Genomic DNA, 14,581 nt, shown 5'->3' with positions numbered 1-14,581 from the left:
TCTATCATACAGTCAGATTAAATAAACAGGCCTGGAGGAAACCATCAAGCAAATATGTGCTGGATTCAATTTAAAAAAATGGAAGTTTCTCTTTTAGTATCCTGCACTATGTGATCCAAAGGATAACGAGGAGCCCATTCATTGGGGCACATTTAAGGGGAAATTTACGTCTGTGATTGAAGAAGAAATCGATGAGATTCTGATGAGGCATAATATCTACAACGCCAATGTATGGTGTATAGCAATGTAGTCAAATAGCCCACACGTGGTTCTTTTTCATCTGTTTGATTGTAACTCTGTTCAGGACAAAAAAACTATCAAGACTCTGTTCTTCCTGTAAAAATTATCGCTTTTAATAGATCTCTTTCAAGGTTTGTCACCCAGCGTCCTGCAATGCAGCGGACTCGGGGGCAATATTAGTAACCTAGCGCATTTAAAGAGAGGGTTAAGAAATAAATAAGCAATAATGTGCAACTTTGGGGTGATTGTAGAGATCAGAGGCAAGATATATGTGATGCAAAAGCACTAAATACAGCAGCAGTTAAGGAAAACAATCTGTTCGCTGAAACAAACAACAGCTCAGTAGCGAAAAACTGAAGTACTGGCTCTTTGCAAATACAAATTGGAAAATTAATCTCTATTATCTGCCTCGGAGAGTAAATATCTGAATCCCAGTCTCGGGGCCTGGCTTTCGATAAGTGGAAGGCTATGACTGTGAATAACTGCAGCTCCTTGTATTCAAGGACCAGAAGTGGGAGCTCATTAATTTCATGCACTTATGGCAACTAAAATAAACCGCAGCAGCAAATCCCTCCGAAGGACTCGGCCGTGGGAGGGGGCGTTGCGATGCTTTCAGTTAAAAACAACAACAACAAAACAAAAACACACCCCCCCACACACAACCCAAAAACATTTAAGTAACTTCTTGGGGAAAGTAGTTGGTGTGTGGAATCCCCAGCCTTGCGTGGGGAGAAGAGCAGGCTCTAAAAGGCAACTGGAAAGCAGCTCTTCCCAGGCACATCTCCCTAATGATCTCTTAAGTCAACCCAGGGTGATAAGAGATAAGGAAAGGGACTCGTGGCTCCATGTGGAAAAGTGGAGCGGAAAAGAGTCTTCGGGTGATATGGTGAGTTCGCCTGGCCTTTGACATGTCCTTCCTGGGCAGGGATACTAGTGAAGGGGGGTGGCCAGACTTTTTTTTTTTTTTCCCTAAGCCAGGGTCAGGATTTTTGGGAGGCGGAGAGGGGTAATGCATGAGGTCTTGTGCAGCAGGAGAGCCATTTTGAATATGTCCATCTATGCCTTCGTGCCAGGGCGGCGATTGCAGCCATGTGTAAGAGGGGAGAAGGGCCGGGTTTTTATTCCGATTGGCAGTAGAAAGAGAAGAGACGTTTGTTTGGGGCGTATGGAAGCCTAGCTCCCCGGCCTGACATAGCGTCGCCCCTTCTCCAGTAATAGCCCCGCGGCAGCGCTAACTCGCCTGGCACTGCTTGTCGCGGATCTGCCCCGGATGACCCACCCGGTGCTAAGGTGGACGTCCCCGGCGCTTCAGGCTTTGCCTTGGAATTGAGCGTTACTGGGCGGGCCCTTTGGGTTGGGCAGCGGGTGCTTGGCCATGGGGGAAAGGCGGGCTCGTGATCGGAGCCAGAAAGAAAGAGCAGCACGACGAACCAGCCCCAGTTGCACACGAACACGTGCGGCCTAACAACCTTACCCAGAAGCACCTGCCCCTATTTAAAAAAATGATTTCCCCCTCCTGCGCACTAGACTCCGGGGCAAGGAGCATATGGTTGATCTCTTGTGTGAACTGCCACCTTTATCCGAAGAGCGGCCTAATTTCTTCTCTTTCCCACTGGGGGATCTGAATTCTGACATTTACCTATCATTTACCAGCCCCTCCGCCCTTTCCCCTTGTCTCTAGTGGCTTCAGATGGGTTTGTATATTCCAAGGCGGAAATGTAACTTTCTCTCGAATGAGAAAAACAATTAACTCGCTCTGGCTTGCAGTGAGTGTATCGACTCTCCCAGGCTGGGGAGAAGCTCCCGGAGCGTGGAGTTCGCTTTATCTCCTAAGTCGCTGCTATCCGAGGAAGTTGCAACATCCGATTCAATTAAAATTCTTGCTGCAAACGATTGCTAGTGTCCTGGTACCTTTTCGTTGGTGAATCCGAGTTGGAGTTTGCGATGACAGAGTAAGAGATTAGAGTGTACAGAGAGGCCCGAAATATTGCTTTTTAATGGAGGGAAACGCAGCCATTACAGCTCGCTTATTTTCAGCTATTCTTTCTCAGACAATGGTGGGCGCTTCTCTAGTAAATCAGTGTAGAAGGAATTAAGAGCAAGTCTAGACGCCTACATAGGTTGGTTGCATCTAGAATTTCTAAACTCCATTCTTCAGGCTGCCCTGGCCTCTCTAGTCCATCTGATGTGGCGTGTGGGTGTGTAAAATAAATGCTACTTCGTTGGATAGCAGTGTGCGAGAGAATGCAAACTCCGCATTTAGGGAGCTTCTACCCAAACATATGTACATACACCTGACTAACATTTAAAAATATGTAGAGGGACATAAAGTATAGGAACACAGGAATTGTCATGACTAGTCTAGTATCCTGTCCTATGTCTGTACAGTTTAGCGGGGGGGAAATATCGAAGTTTCCCTGTCTCTCTCTCTCTCTCTCTTTCTTGTGCTTCTTAGCTTCAGAATACAGGATGCTAGGTCAGTGCAAAGTTCCCCTCCCGCACTGTCCCATGTCAGGATGAAACATTTTGTCTTTGCTGGCGCTTCCGTTTCCTTTTCCATGTATAGAATGCTCTTCAAGGGAGATTTCTCTCTGTGTCCAGCTCCCCAGCTCTACGTGGGGTGTGTTCATGCCCCCTCTCTCCCACCCTTTCTAGGCCTTATTTGTTTAGATTGCAAGATCTTTGGGGCAGGGACTGTCTCTTGCAGTGTGTTTGCGCAGTGCCTAGCCCAATGGCGCTCTGATCTCGGCTAGGCTCGCTGGATGCTACCACCGTCTTGTCAGGGTCAGAGGTTCGCTGAACAAACTTTTCCGCAGCATCCGAGCGCACGTTGTCCTTGCTATGAGCTTGCAGCTTCCGTCGGTCTTCACTTCATGCCGAGTCTGTATCTAGTGCGGCCTGTGTGTACATTGAGATGAAAGTTGCCTGCATATAAATATTATTAATTGGAAACCGTAGGGTTCCTAGCGGGTCCGAATCACACCCTCCCTCCCAATCGATAGGGCCCCGGCTGCAGAGGTAGATGTGATTAATTGAAAGATAAGCCGGAGCTCTCATTTGGAATGTCATTAATGCTTTACGGAGACATTGGCTGGAGACAGACAGCGTTATCCTCCTCTTTATCTTCAACAATGCATCCCTTTTAATACTGCAGTTTAGAAACAAATGGGGGCTTTCGGCTCAGCCCTGCCCTGCCGTGTTTATATTTTTGGAAGAATCACAAAGAGTGGGAGTCCCGGGCTCGGCCCCCTGATAAATGAACATTAGCACTTTTTAAAACTACTGTATCAACAAAAAGAGCTGCAGGGCCGCAATAATTGGTGAAAAAGCAAACACTCCGTAAAGAGAGGCCGGGTCTGCTCTGTGTCCGGCTGATTGATGAATAAGCCACTGACATACAGCAGCTCACGGACTTTCCGGGTCGGGGCTCATCACCCTCTTCCCCTATATTCCCCCATCCCGCTGAAATAATTACCCACTAAACATGCAAGAGGCAGAATGGGAGGGGTGTGTTGCGGGGGCATAAGGGAGAAGGGGAGCCAAAGCACCCCGCCTTGTTCCCGAGTCCCAGGAGAGCTCCCCTCATGTAGATGGCAGCAAAGCCGAGTTAGTGGCTTAGCCGTGATCTCAACCTGGCAAGCAGGGCTGGACCTTCTGCTAGCCTCCTGGCAATCAGTCCTTCAGTAAGAAAACATTTCAGAGCCACGCTGCCTTAGCTAAAGAAGCTCTGATACAGTATCGGTGTAGGACAGGCGGTGACCTATGCCAAACAGGAACCCCTGCCTCAAGGGGAGGCCTTAACAGGATAAACTTGGCATAAGCAAGTACAATGCGGAACAGAGGAGTGGGTGTGCCATTGGGGTTTCTGCAGTATTCTCTTTTAGCTATATCTGGTGTGTCCATCCGCCCAGTATTTAGGCACCAAACAACACTGGAAGTGGCATTAATATACGCATAAGAGTTCCTATTCTCTAGCAGTCCGCTGCTTTTTACCCTGGTTCTGGTTCTGTTCTTTCTTCGCTTTCGGCCAATATTTCAGACATTATCTTTGTTGTTGTTCCACTTGAAGGATCAGGTCCTGAGTTACCTATCTCTGCTTTCAGTAGGAGTTAGGGGGCTTAAGGAATGCAGGCTGTGATTCAAAAATGATTGATCTAAAATCAGTTTCCTTATTCACAGGGGTATTCAGTTCAGCCTAAGGAGATGGCACTAATTGCCACAGACCCCAATGTTTTTACTGCATCCTCCTTATTTTGCACAAATTAGCTTTGTTTTTACTCTTGTTCAGCTTTATGGCATCTGCTTACTCTGTAAAAAGCAGACAATGGACAACATCAGGGCAGTCACCTTGATTATACCTAATTCAGATTCCTTAATAGGGAAGTCAGGGCCTGATTCTGATCTCAAGTATGCAGGTTTTATCACTGTCACTATTGACTTCAATTGAGTTACTTCTGATACAGGCTGGTAAACATGCCAACAGAATCAGGCCCTATATATATAGAAAGAGAATAACTAAATAACTTGTATATATATATATACACAAAGAGAATAACTAAAAACACAGAATCTCATAAATATCCTGTAGCAACTTCTCATTCCAAGTCCAGCAGAAAGCAGCCATACAGAATCAACTCTTTAACATTGGGAGGGAAATGAGTAAAACAAAAAACAAAAAAATACCAAACCAAAACCCAACATAATATCTGGGCACTCCTTGATGAGTCAAAGCTGCCCTTTATCCGGACCTTGATATAAACAGGAGTCAGACCTTCATTCCTTATAGTACATATAGGTAACGTTCACACTTGTTCATTTGCAGACCGTCTGTTTGCGGCATAGAACGATTTCTAGGGTTGATTTTAAATACAATCGATTTTTAAAAGCTTTGCTTTTAACTTTTTTTACTGCAGTCAGTTTAGGAAATAAACATTTCTCTCACTCTTTTAAGGTATTGAAACCTCTCATTTTAGACAGTTGATTTTATATTGTTTTTAATCCCAATAGGTGAAAATGTCTAACTCACCCCCCTCCCCTTTGGATTTGCTGCTATCTGTTGGAGGACTCTGTTTAAACGCTGCGGGTTTGACACCTTGTCAATAATTGAGTGCTAACACTTAAGGTGCGGTACATTTATTAAGAGCTAGTATTCCAGAAATAGGCTATTAGGGTTTCCTTGAGTAAACTTTTGCAAATCTCCTAGTTACCCCCTTGTTGGCTGCAGAAGCTACTGGATAAGTTTTCCTGGGGTCTGTATAGATCACTTCTGGCTTCCTGACTTTGTCATTAATTCTCTGCTTTATACAGTTAAAGAGATTTTTAAACATAACTCCCCAGGGGAACAAACATTGTAAAGAGCTTGATATCAAATAATAATAGTTTTACAATTCTAACTTAAATTATCATGTATCTCGTGTGTCTTTCATTACTATTAGTTTAATGTTCAATTGGCAACTGAGACAGATAGGTGGGGTGGTCTGAAGTCTGATTAGGGACTGGGAATTAGGAGCACTTGGGGTCTGTTACCAGCTGACTCTAGGCAAGACTCTTAACTTCTCTGCCTCTGTAAAATGAGGATATTGTCATTTCATTATGAGGATTTATTGGTGAATGTGTCTACAATTTTGTGAATATGTGAAGTGCTATATGTGTTAATTTTAGTGTCTAGAAGCCCATTTCTACAAACTCAAACGGTGAGGGTAGGACCCATTAAAGGGAGCGGTGGAAGTTCAGCCCCTTTGCAGAGCAGACCACTTATCTAGGCATCTAAATCTGAAGTTAGGTGTCTAGCTTTAAGCAGCTGATCTTGAAAATTTGGCCTTGAATCTTAGAACCAGGGAAGAGAGAGATTTGGGGAGGGCATTTTTGGGCTTCCAATGCAGGCTTACAACAGAGATATTAACATGTATAAATCCTTAAGCTTTATGTTGCTAACTTTCTGTTCTTGACACTAAGACAGTGGTGGTTTCTTGCCTGCTTCTAGATCTCTGTAGAGGAAAATGGAGCTGTCCAAGCAGGTCATCCTTGCAGCCTGTCTAGGAGAGACTCCTTTCCTTCTACATTTTTAAACTATCCATTTTGCTTTAATGTTTTCTAATAAGATACCCTTTTCTGGGATGACCAGCTCACTACTTTTAGTGAGGGCTTGTGAATGGTTGTGAATTCTAAAGGCCCTTTCCCTTTAGGGTCTTATCCAGCTTCTATTCAAGAAAATTGGAACGTTGTCATTGTCTTCAAGGGCAGCAGGATCCCTCCTCTGATTATGAGCTGTGGTGTGGATCCCTTTGTCCAGGGCTGCCACCTCCCATTCACTTTTGCACATGCTACAATAGTGCACACTCTGGAATTCTTCCATGGACTTACCTGCACCAGGGGTTAGGTCACCTAACTACATGACCCAGGTGGGAAATTTTTCACATCAACCCCTAGCAACAACTAGGTCTGTCTAATTTTTAAGTGTAGACCAGGCTTAAGCCACAATAGAGCTGTAATCTCCTTAGCTACAAACTACAGGGCTTGCATAATTAATTAGGACAGCTACTGGCTGGGGAAGCTGATGGCTTAGTCAGCTGATGGTTTAATTATAAAGGAGTAAAAATCGTTATCATCACCCATCAGACATCATCATTACTAAGTATTATTTAGATTGTAAGGTCCATGGGTCAGGAATGGTCTCCTTGATCTGTGTTTGTACAGAGCCTAGCACAGTGGCATCTGGGTCCATGACCAGGGCTCCCAGGCCTACCACAATACTACATCGTGAACACTCATAATCATCGGATCTCAGAATCCCTATGTAGAAACACATTTCACAGCTGCACCATGACAGACTTGTTAATGGTAATGATTCATGCCCCATCCATGAGCTCTCATCTGCAAATTATAATCTACAAATAATAGAGGTCAGGCCCTCCATTCAAGGCACAACATGAAAACATACAAAATAGCAATGTGCATGTGGTGCATCCGGACAGCTGAAGCAGAACATAAAATAGGGAACTTTGTAGGTCCTCAGGGGCCTATCCTTACAGTATGGATATAGCACAAAAGTGGCCATGAGATTCCTTGGTATGTTTTTTTTCTCTGTGGATTCATCAGACTTACTAGGTTAATAAATCCCATTGTGATTGTTACTAACTGGGCACTCAACCTGGGATCAGATCATCATGTTGCCCTGTCCTGCTTTGTGCATCACTGTGGGGCTGAGGTTGACCACAGTGCCCGTGATAGGTGAGGCAGGAAGGGGCCAGCTCACCCTCCCATAGCTGTGTGCATTGCATTGCAGTGCAAACAGTAACAGAAACTTATTTTTCTTGGTGAAAGGAAATACAGCTGGGAGTGGGTCAGTTGAGCTAAAGGCCTTGTTTTTAAATGCCATTCTTCTGACTGTATTTGCACTTCAGTGGCCTGTTGTGTTGAGAATGAGGATGGGGACGGAAGGGTCTTTTAAACGTGTCTTCCTGCATTTTTTTCCAGTGAAGACCCAATATGGCACTTGCCCATCCCTGTGTTTAGCAATTATTTCAATGCACCCTTTATTTCTGCTTTTTCCCCCTCCACCGTTGTCAGCTTATTAAAAAGTAATTATCAGCCATGTTTCACATGGAAACACACAAGGGGGAGAAGAAATAGTTATTCCTGGGACCAATAAAATCCAATAAAGGAGGTGACTTTCATAATAACTGAATTAAAATGGGAAGGGCTGCAACGGTTTGAAAGAAAAGTCCAACTTCTAGGATACACCTGTTTCTATGGATGCACAGGAAAAATGGTTGGAAATAAAATATCTCACAAAGCCCCTTAGAGGAGAAAGCTATAGACCCAGCAGGCTGTACGGTTATGAGGAGGTTTGCAAGACAAACTCCTCCCCTCCTCTCCCCTTCCCTTCCTAAGGGGCCTGATCTAACTCCCATGCCATGGAAAGATTCCCATTAGGCTTCAGTGAGAATTGGTTCAGGCGCTTGGCTGGGAAGCCTGACGTCTGTGCAAGGATTTCAGGGTGTTTGCAGCTTGTCTGTCCACACGATGTTTTCCAGAGGAGATAAAGGTTTGACTTTTTGGATACTTCCTTCTGGCCGTGCAAATCCGATCAGTCTTGCGATGTCACAGTGCGTGCTTTCCACTGTGACGAGACAAGGGAGGGGCTGAGCTCAGCTCCAGACGCAGGGGTCAGTGCGATGAGTTTACAGTTATTAGCACAAGAAACAGCTGGTGGGTTCGAGGCCACCGGCCGCCCAAACCCAGGGGAACAGCCGAGGTAGATAAGTAAGATGGCTCAGGGTCCCCCATCCGCTGGACCCACATGATTAACAACAACAGAAACAAGATCTGGAAACAACACACTTGTAGGGCAGGGAAACCAACCCGCGCAGGGACAAGTGTGAGGTTTATAGCCACGTCGAACACAAGCTGTTGATTAGTCTCTGTTAATCCAGATCTGTTCTCCTCCTGAAAGTTACTTCCCACCCGGGAAGATAAAGCACCCGATACCGTTTCTTAAATAACCACCTCTCCCCACCCCCCCTTCCCGGAGTTATCAGTGCCAGGGAGTGAGATCCGCTGGGCTAGGTCATGTTATCTCTTGTCTTCGCTGCTGTCCCCGGACGCTGCCCTGTCACTGGAGACGCCACCCGCATTAGGACCCAGACTGGAACCTTTCTGTCCTCAGTCACTCTCAAAATCCCACGCCCGCCACCAGGAGAGCCCTCTCCCGAGGGTATTAGCTAGGCTGGGGCTGAGAGGGGAGGGGGGAAATCCGGGCGGACAGTTACACGGATGTCTATCCTTCGAAACATTTTTTCCTGGGTTGGGGTCTCTCTCCACCCATTCCCTCCGCGCGTCTCCACAGCAGTGGGGAAAGCGAGCGGTCCCATGGCCCAATACGTAACAGAGAACCGGCTGCCCAGGAGCAGTGGGAAAGCGGCTGCCGAAGGAATAGCGAAAATCAGGTCTGCGGTACACATTACAAACAGGCACTGAACCCTGCAACTCTGCTTCCCCCAGCAGGACTCAGTAAGAGCGGTGGGGAAGGCTAAAATGTAGAGACATTATTTTAATGATTTCACCTCCCTCTGCATATTTGCGTGTGGGATATATTTATATACCGTGCTAGTCCCTCTGGATGGAGAATAAATATCCCCGCCACCCATTATTGATGGTTACCCTGGCAATTATAATTAATTGTCCCTAGATCAATTTCTCCTGCCATCCAGTCTTCCCAGGTTCCGACCACTGAATTTTGATCAAAATGTAGCAGAAAAGCGTGTGTGGAAATTCTTGGTTTTGTCAACAAAGGCGCCTCGTATTGAAGTGATCTGTTATTGAGTCTCCGCAGTGTTTTGTGCAGTAAATACAGGTGTCCATTTCACCAATGTGCCAACGCAAATATGTGTTTGTATGTTTCATATTGCATCTCAAGCCAGTTGATTGTGTGTGTGCATATGAAGAATCTAGTTTCCGCGTGTTGGTTTTTGTTTTGGGCTTTTGGGGAGGGGTTCAGCATTTGAACTTAGACTTTCCGATCCATTTTTGAAGAGCTCTGTGCTTTCCCGTGTTGTTTGTTTATTTGATGAACTGCAATTTACACACCCGGAAGGTGGTGACACTATCGAGGGTGGGAAGAGCCATCAAATCGGTTTACTAGCCCCAGACTTAAATCCGATGTCCTTGAAAATCCCCCCCTTGAGTGGAAAAAATCCGGCGCTAAGGATGCCACTAATGAAAATTAGTTGAAAATTAAAAGCGTTTTCCAGGGAAGACTAAAAATACCCGAACTTTGAAGGCCCAAGGAAGCAGCACCAGATCCTCAGCTGGTGTAAATCGGCCATCGATTTCCATGGAGCTAGGCTGATTTGGAGCCGCTGAGGATCTGTGGTTTTGTGTGCACCCGAGTGCCGGTTCCGTTAGACGAATTGGACTGAGAGGAAAGTCAGCGAGTTGGATCTTTGGGTATCGCCCTTTTAATTCGGCTAGAAAGACCAAAGGTGTTTAGGCTCGACCTGGCGATTGGGGTATTTTTCTCTCCCCTCACCCGGAACCCCACATTTGCAAACAGGGTTAGCAAAGAGGATTATTTTATTTTTATTGGGGGAGGGGGGGCAGGAGAACAAATGACTGAAAGGGAGCCCACTAGAAAGTGGGTAAACTAAATACACCGGGATGGGAAACATGCCTCCAATGTCTGCAACCGAACAGCAAAACTAAAGCAGCCAGCCACTGCTTGGGTCGACGTGGCTGGTGTGAAACTGACCAGAGCTTTTAAGCGTCCCTGTTAACTCAAATAATAAACACTGGGCTGGGAACGGGTCCGACCACCAGAACTGGGGCCTGGACAGAGCTGCCTCCCCTGCATAGGAAAGGGTCAATTAAACAATAAACGCGACGGGGGAAAGTCCGTATGGAGAGAAACACCTGCCCTTTCGCCCAGCCTGGCGTTATAATGCTTGCAATTAGCGCCTCACCTTTGAAATCCAGAGGCGTTTTCCTGTGCACTTGAACAGGAGCAGTGAAGCGATTACTGTTTGTAAAAGGTTTCGAAGAGGAGATAGCAGGAGAGATTATTTATTTAATTTGGACAAAGATTGAGGCATATTCTCAGTGAAGAGAACTGCACGAGCATTCAGGTTTTGATGCTTTTTGATTTAGAAGAGAGGCAAAGCCCCGAATTATCCTCAGAGACGTATTTTCTTGAGTTCAGTAACCCAATTAGAAGGAAAACGGTTAGAAGAGAGACGCTTCCAAAAATAAATGTTTCGGGGGAGAGTTTTTCAAGCAATCGGAGTAATAGGAATATACGTTAATAAAAACTCTTGCACCCGAGGCTCAGTGAGGGTAAAAGGAGAGTGGAAGGATAAAGGTGATTTCAAGAGCTGATTAACGAGAGAAGGGGGGGGGGGGGAGAGGAGAACCTGCGAAAAGCCGTGTAGATTGTTGGATTTTCTACAGGGCAGAATTTCCCAGTGACTGGGATTTTCGGCGAGTTTCTTTTTAAGATGCAGAAACGAAGTTCACACAAATAAAAATCAGATCTATAGTTAGTTAAAATTGCTGTATTAATTATTTATCTGGCTTTTTCCGTAATGGATACGGACATACAAAATCAGTACCTGGAGAAAAGAGACCGCTGGACGGCAATTGCCGTCCCAGAGCCCCAACAAGAACAGCGATCAACTCCGCAGGGCAGACGCTGCCTTCCCACAACTTAGTTCATGCCCAGCCGCCCTCATTTCGTAGAATAAGCGTCTCGAGCGATCCTTTTGCCCATCTATAAAAATTTTAAAAATCACCAGCACTCTATAAACCTGGCAACATTTAAAAAAATCTAAATAAAACACAGCAAAAGTTGACACACCTTAATTTGTCTTTGATTAATAAGCCTTCTCTTAAACAGAAACGCAAGCTCCTAACTTTGTTAGCAAGATTGTTTTCCTTGGGTTTGGGGATTTTGTGACGGGGTTTTTGTTTTTAATTAAAAAGATTCTCCTGTGACTAAAACTAAAGCAACTGGTTGAGCACTTGGCAAAAGGGCACCGTGCAGATTTGGGGGAAGGTTTATTGTCTAGGACAGGAGGGGGAAAAGTTTAACGAGGGGCCACATCAGACGCATATCCAAGCTAAACTCCCATTAAAGCCAATGGGGCGCGTTGTGCCATCGGTTTTGAAACAGGCGCCCCCATTGACAGCAATGGTGCACGCTATTTGCTTAATGCCTTTAGTCTACGTTCTTGGTGATTGTGTAGTGAAGTCAGTGGGAGTTTTCTCGAGTAAGGGCTGCGGAATTTGGCTCTGCAGAGACAGAGTTGGGTTGAATGCCTACAGACTGCTGGCAGCGGTCTGCACTGACCCCTGGGGTTTGAGTGTGTTACATAAACAGGGACAGAAGAAACCTGGCATACCCCGAGCCTCCATAAGCAAATAACTTCGCCTCCTGGCACAAAAGAGGGGCTTTTGTCTAAACCAGCGTGAGAGGACGCTGGAGCCGATGGACCAGGGAGTCGTGACCTTTACACCGATTCACACCCGAATGCTGATCCAGAGGGGAACATGAGTCTGGAAGGGATGGACTGTCCCTTGGGCACAGTGGGCGCTAGAGCTGGGGGATCCTGGTACATTTAACCCTTTGCCGCCCCCCCCCGAGCTGTTGTAACCCACTAGTAAGCCTGGAACCCCAAGAGACGTTGGCAAATGTCGCCTTTTACGGCGTGTCTCGGGAGTCTTGCGTGTTGTTGCCCGTTTGTTTTTAGCAACCCACCGGCTTCCATGCCTGGGACTGCAGGCTGTCAGGGCTGCCCGCGTTATCGGTGCGGTGGTAATTAGGGGTTAGTGGAGGGCGATAAGGAGCCTGGCTGGTGCTGTGCGCTGCAGCGGCCTGCCTGCAGCCCGCCCGTTTCCAGCAGTACCGCTCACCCCCCGGGCACAGCCGCCTCGGGGGGTTTCTCCTCAGTGGGACGCGGGGGCGCGTCTGCCGCTGATTTCACGGCGCCTGTCACCCTTTGACATGGCTGACATGTGGTGTCCCCAGCATGATCCGCCAGGACAAAGGCTCGGGGCGGTGGCAGCGGAAGTGCAGGAGCCGGGAGACTGAGCCAGGTCTCAGCATCAGCCTGAGCTTGGTGCAGGATTCCCCTAACCCTATAAAGTGTTGAACGCGGTGTCTGAAGGGATGGGGGCGGGAGGCGGGGGGTAGGCACTGTGCCCCGCCTTTTCCAGGGATAGCTTTTCCCCCGGTGACTGGGACTTTCCACACCCTTTCTGTCTTCTTTAAGATACAGACGTGCTCAAGCACCCTGCTGAATTGGGGCCAGAGGAAGAGGGGAGGGGGAGTTAGAAAAGCCTATCTAAATACTATTCATTTGTGGCTCACCTAAGCAAATGCACGGTAAAGTTCTATACGTGTTAATATTACCGACCTATTAAATCATTTCCCTTTGCAAAACTGCCGCTGACTTCAGTTGGAAGCAGAAGCAAACTCACCATGTCTATAGTTCTGGCATCAACCCTCCCCCCAGAAATACAGATAGGCCCTTTGAAGTGAATCCCTGCTGTAGGAATGAATTTCTATTGTCCCAAAAGGGAACTACACGTGTGTACACAAACACAAACACACGCATAGGCTCCTACGGCTACAGCGAGGTGGAAAATTAAATTCAGAAGACCTCTGGAGCCAGTGTGGTCTGGAGGACTGGGCGTCGGGAGCTCTGGAAATTTAGTGTTGGCTTTGGCACGGACTTGTGTGACCTCCGTAAATCATTTCAGTTCGCCGTGCCTCAGTTTCCCAACCTGTAAAAGGGTTATAAGGACTAATTTGTTTGTCCAGAGTTTTGAAGAAGCGACGTGCTGGGTGAGACCACAGCAAATGGCTTTCATCAGAGGAAGATTTTTTTTTTTTCCATTTTGGAGGACAGGGCAGCCTGTTTAATTTCTCTTTCTGGCTATGTGATTTTTCCACTGCGGGCTGAAGTAAGAACCAACTATTGAGTAGCTAGCGGCCAGGCGGGAATATTCCCTACTGGGTTCTGATGTTTTCAAGTCTTAAATAGAAGCAACAAAACTCCTTTTATTTTAATTTCTTCCGGATTAATCGGAGCCTTTCTAGCTAGTCTCACAGTCTGATGAAGATGATTGTCCTGGATCAGGAAGAGGCGTGCGGCTACGTTTGGAACCCTTGGCACATCTCTGAGATGAATGATAACGTTAGGGTTGCAGAGAGTTAATCTGAAAAGGAGCAGCGCTCTAGCTCGCTCTCTGATCTCTGTTGTTTTTTGTTCATGGTCCATCTTGGTTTTAATGTCCAGCCCTAATTAGAACTGAAGAGGATATTTCCTCTCCCAGCGCTTCTCTGGGCAAAGAGGCACCAACAGATTTTCCAATAACGATGAAAACATCTGGACAGATCTTTAACTCTCATGCACTGAGCTGCTTCCTCGGAGACGACCTCCCTCCCACCCCTTTGGTCAGCTATTACTGTCCCCCGCCCCCCACCCCGGGCGTTGTGAATCGCTAGGGAGGGGTTGGTATCATAGAATCACAAAATCATATCTTGTTTGGGCATTAATGACCCTTCCTTTCTGCGCAGGGGAAACCTTCTAAAAATGCTGCACAGTTGCTAACTTTAACGTTGGGTGCCCTAGTGAAGATGGGCCACTGGCTACTGTTGACCTGGCCTGACCAGGGTTAGATGACATAGAGGTAAAAACACTTGAAGCCCGCCTACAGGGGTGCTCCTGCAGGTATTAGCCTGGGTGGAGTTGCACTACAGCAGAGGTGAGAGACTTGCCCCAAAACCTCTGTGTAGAAGCAACCTCTGAGGCTGCAGAGCGGGAGGGGAAGCAAGTTCTAATTG

Source organism: Natator depressus, chromosome 8, assembly GCF_965152275.1.
Source record: "Natator depressus isolate rNatDep1 chromosome 8, rNatDep2.hap1, whole genome shotgun sequence".
Classification (NCBI taxonomy): Eukaryota; Metazoa; Chordata; order Testudines; family Cheloniidae; genus Natator; species Natator depressus.
Note: the sequence above shows the minus strand (reverse complement) of the source record.